This window comes from Oxyura jamaicensis, chromosome 10 (genome assembly GCF_011077185.1).
Source record: "Oxyura jamaicensis isolate SHBP4307 breed ruddy duck chromosome 10, BPBGC_Ojam_1.0, whole genome shotgun sequence".
NCBI lineage: Eukaryota > Metazoa > Chordata > Aves > Anseriformes > Anatidae > Oxyura > Oxyura jamaicensis.
The window spans coordinates 20709357-20714002 of NC_048902.1; the positions used below are offsets into that span (position 1 = coordinate 20709357).

At 51.9% G+C, this 4646-nt stretch overlaps 1 long non-coding RNA gene across 2 annotated transcripts; it reads left to right on the plus strand.

Annotated features, from left to right (window-relative positions):
* Positions 1-599: 599 nt before the first annotated feature.
* On the plus strand, positions 600-2291 carry LOC118172355. Of its 2 annotated transcripts, XR_004753656.1 has the most exons (3): positions 603-1061; positions 1424-1624; positions 2179-2291. It is a non-coding gene; the product is annotated as an uncharacterized LOC118172355 (long non-coding RNA). The 2 variants fall into 2 exon arrangements; XR_004753655.1 differs by having other exon boundaries at positions 600-1624.
* Positions 2292-4646: the final 2355 nt, after the last annotated feature.

Sequence of the window (4646 nt, forward strand, 5' to 3'; positions counted from 1 at the left end):
AGGCAGCTGAGCCAGGATGGCATGAAATGAAATGAAATGAAATGAAATAATAAAAAATAATAAAATGAAATAAAATAAAAATAAAATAAAATAAACAAGATAAAATAAAATAAAATAAAATAAATAAGATAAAATAAAATTAATAAGATAAAATAAAATTAATAAAATAAATAAAATAAAATAAATAAGATATAATAACTAAGATAAAATGAAATAAAATAATAAAATAAATAAAATGCAAAACCAAAGCAAAATGCAGTGAACAACTAGTGTGAATTTGGATGGGGAAGCAGGATGGGGGGCATTGGTACTGCAGCAGCTTGGACGAGGCTGGCCCAGGTGGCTGCTCCAGGGTCCAAGCGCCAGGGCTGCACAAGCATCGCAGCGGGGTGCGGGTGAACACGGGGCTCAAACCCCAGCCCCTGCATCTCTTCTGCAGGCAAGCCCTGGCCGAGCCGGTGGCCGTGACTCCAGGGAGAAGCCTTCAGCTCCCGTGCAGGCAGCAGGGATGGAGGCACGGTTATAAGCGCACTTGACATTTGTTGGGTTTGTCATTTTGCCTTTTTTATTTTATATTTTTTAAGGAATAGCAGCCCGTTTCCCATCTGCCAGCCCAAGCGCAGCCAGCGCCACGGAGTGTGCCTGCAAGGTGGAGAGGCAGCTGCAGAATAAATCCCTGGGTCTTTTTCCCCTCCGGTGCAAGGAGTCACCCCGAGCCGCTTGCTGTGCTGGCCGGGGGCACGGCCGCGGTCCTGCTCACCTGATTTATTCTCTCTGCTCAGCACACAGAGAAGGGGAATTCTTCACGGGGAGAAACGTTGGCAGCCCCAAGCCGTCCCCTGGAAGCAGCCAGCGCTTGGTGCGAGCGTTCATTCAAAGGAGCAGGGAGAGAAAGGAAAAAGCTGTAGTAGGGAAAGAGGAAGATTTAAAAAAAAAAAAAAGCAGACACCTCCGAGGCGCTTGGGAAGCTGGAAGGCAGCGAGGCAGTCGGGATTTCTGGTCTGAGGCTGGGACGGAGACCCGCGGAGCTGGTGCGAGGGGAGTTTTGCATATTCAGAAAAGTAAACAGAAGAATCAGCCTTGTTTTTTTTCTTTTTTTTTTTTTCTTTCAGAATTACAGGAACCAGAGATGGAAAAGACCTATTAACTCATCTTTCCGTTCCCCTCCAGGGCAGAACAGGATTGCTCCCTGGAGGAGATTATTTTTAGCACTCTGTTGAGCACGGTTTTTGATGTCTCATGAGATGGGGGGGGGGGGGGAGTTCTTTTCCAGGGATTTAGATGTAAGAACGATAAACCAGGTTCCTCCAAAGGAAGGCTTGACCCAGAGATGAAACGAGGATCAAAGCTTTGCTCTGAGGTTCAAAAATGTTTGCCTGCATGTTTTCCTCTCTCTGTAACGTGTTTCTGCATCTCTCCACAGCGTGCTTTGCCTGGGAAGGAAGCAGAGGCAGCGAAGCCCCGGCTCTCCGGGGATTTTTGCTCCTAGGGAAAGGGAGAAACGCGACGATTTCTCTGGAAGAAGCTTTGGTTGGGCCATTGCATTTGTGGGGAGAGAAAGAGGAATGTCACATCTGCTAGGTGACCGACACATGTCCCCAGTGCCCTATAGGCTCAGCAGGAGGTAAGCTGTGCCGGGGGTGATTTTTGGCCCCAGTTTTGGGTGAAGGCGCTCCCTCACTGGCTCTGCTGGGGGTTTTGGTGACCCAGCACCCTGCTCTAACAGCAGGGCTGGCACGTCTGTTGGTGGGAGGCTTTGGGCTCTCAGACCCACGGCAGATTTCAGACACAGCTCGAATTAATGCCTCAGCCCCGGGGTCTCGCCGCTTGCAGCGGCGCAGCTCTCCCTGCGTTAGGGAGGAGAAGCACGGCGGGACCCGCTGCCTCCCGGCCGCCTCCCTGCCTCCTTCCTGCAGCTCGCTTTGATCTTAAAATTAAAATTGTTTTCAGCCTGCAAGTAGATTTTCGCTCCGTGTGCGCTGGAACACGCCGGCCGAGGGGCTCTGGCTCCCCGGCAGCTCACAGGGAGCCACTGAAACCTCCTGGTTTTGCCCAGAGCGATCGCAAACAGTTTGCAAATGGTTTCGGTGGGTGCGTGGGGGGGGGGGGGGGGGGGGGGCCCGGCAGAAAAGGAGAGGAACTGGCCTCGGATGCTGACTCCGAAATGATTGTTTGCAGGCCAGTAATTCAGGTTGCAGACAAGGCCCCATTGACTCTGCTCCCAGCGCAGAGCGGTTCAGTTGCGTTGGCGCTGGAAAATCGTCTGCTGCCCCTGCAGCCGGGGCTGGGGGGGGGGGGGGGGGGGAGAAAACAAGGACCCCGCGTGGCCACCCGGCTGTCCCCACAGGTGACAGGGTCCTGGGGGCTCAGCCCAGGAGGATTTGGGCTGGGGGGCGGTAGCAGCAGCCGCAGTCACAAGCGGGTTTAATGCACGCCAGCAAGTGATGGAGGTGTCCCCTCGACCTTTTGTCCGAGGAGGAGGAAACTCGTCTGCGAGCAGCAGGTCTCTGGCTGGAATCCCCCCTCCGGCCGGGGAACCCGCGCTGGGGGCTTTTCATTTTACGTGGCTCTGCTTAAGGCCAAAAACATTAGCTTAACATTATCACGGGGTAAGTCAACAAATATGGAAAAATCTACCGAGGTTACATCTTGCCCACTTTTCTCGCACCTTTGGAGATGAAACTGGAGCTCGGCTGCTAAGTTACGGTGATTTATTGGTGGGCTGAGGAGCTGGGTTTTAAATACTGCATCTTTGGGATGCTGGCAACCTCGCTTCCTATAAATCTTAACTAGTATTTCTGAGCCCTTTTATGCCAGCTGCTTTCATGTATTCAGAACCTTTTCCGTGCAGTAGCCTATGAAAATATTGAAACGATGCCCAGAGCAACACCAGGATATGAAGGGGAAAACTTTAAGATGTTTTGTAACTATTTTTTAACAGAACCTGCCAAATCTTAATTTTTCCAGTTTACAAGTAAGAGCCTCTAACCATCTGTTTGCTGTCAACCGATGTTTGTTTGGAAAGGAATTTTATTATTTTTTTCCATCTCGCACTCCTGTTCTTACAACTAGTTTACTGAACTTCATAAATGTCAGCTTTCACAGTTGTTTTGTAAGCCCGTTATGATTTAGGATTTAATCAAAATTGAGCAGTCAGTGTCTTTAATCAATCTGAATGGAGATCAAAAACAAAAGAAATGGAGACTGAAAAATGAAGCATTTAATGTATCCCAACAGTCTTTGAAAGAGCCTTATTTCCAGCATAATAGCTACCAGGAATCATTATAACAAACTTTAAAAAAAAAAAAAAGAAAAAGAAAAAGAAAAAAAAAAAAACACTCCGAAATTGCTTGTTGTGTTTTTAAAGATAAAAAGGGCTCAGGCAATTTAAGGCTTAAAAGCAATTCCAACCTTTTATCTCATTAAGTATTAAAAATAAACCAGCGTCAGCCACTCGGCGGCTGTGACGGGCGGCGGGGCGGGCAGCTCTCGGCACTCAGCACCTGGCTGCTGGTGCCCAGAGTTCTCTTCGCTCTTCCCTTATGTTTTCCGTCCCGGTGCCGGGGTCGCCCCGTGTTCTCCGCGGGGATTTCGGCTCTCCCCTTGCCCCCCAGCTGTGCACAGACGCCGTGCAGCCATGGGGATGAAATCCATCCATGCACGTGGGCAGCATCGTGTTCCCCAGGCGACCCGGGCTGGGTCTGGATGCGTGCGTCCGGACCTGACGAGGTGCCACGTGGTGCTGCTGTGGGAACCCAGCGCTTCGGCAGCCGAAGGCTCCTCTTCAGCGTCCCGCTGGGGAGGATTATTTCGTGCTTTGCTTGTACCAAGCTCAGGGGAGCTCCTTGTGGCATCCCAATGAGCTCGGATCAGCCGTGTCCCTTATTAGGGCGGGATCCCTCATTAGCTGGCGTGATCGTTAATGATGCACGGGGTGCAGCAGAACTGCTGCGGGTCAGGAAAACTGAATTAAATGGGGCGAGAACAGCAGCAATGCCCTGCTGGCTGCTTTAGGAGTCGCCCAGAACTTGGGTGGCTCGGTGCCTTCCAGCCTGGTCACACCAGGGAGCGTACCCGGGTGTCACCTCCGGCGGAACCGCGGGGAACTGGGGGGCAGCGGAGAGACTGGGGCTTTTTTGGGGTGCAGGGCAGTGAGGTCAGGAAGTGGGAATGGGGCAAATGGGTGCGGGAGCAAAGGGGAACCTCACACCATGAAACAGCCACGGCTCGGCACAGCCTGGCACAGCTCGGCATGGCACCAGCAGTCCCGTGTGCCCCCCTGCCCCCTGTGGGGGCCACGTGGGGAAAAGCAGAGCAGTGCCTGCAAGCACTGGGTCGTGCAGCCAGCAGTGCAGCTCCATCAGGTGCTTCGTTTTGCCCCTCAGCAGCAAGCTGCTCTTTTCCCCAACAGCTCCCCATGAGCACCGCCAGGAGCCAAGCAAAGCTTTCCGATGACCCCCGGAGCGCCGCTTTGGGTTTCATTTATGAACCAGCCCCTGACCTCTGAGTTCAAATCTCCAGGTTCTGCCTCACGTTGCAGGGCTTGGCTTTGTCTTTTTTATTTTTTATTTTTTATTTTTCCTGGTAAAGGCCCACCTGTGGTCAGCCCCTCTCCCTGAGCTGGGATGTGCTCCTGCCCGTGTGGC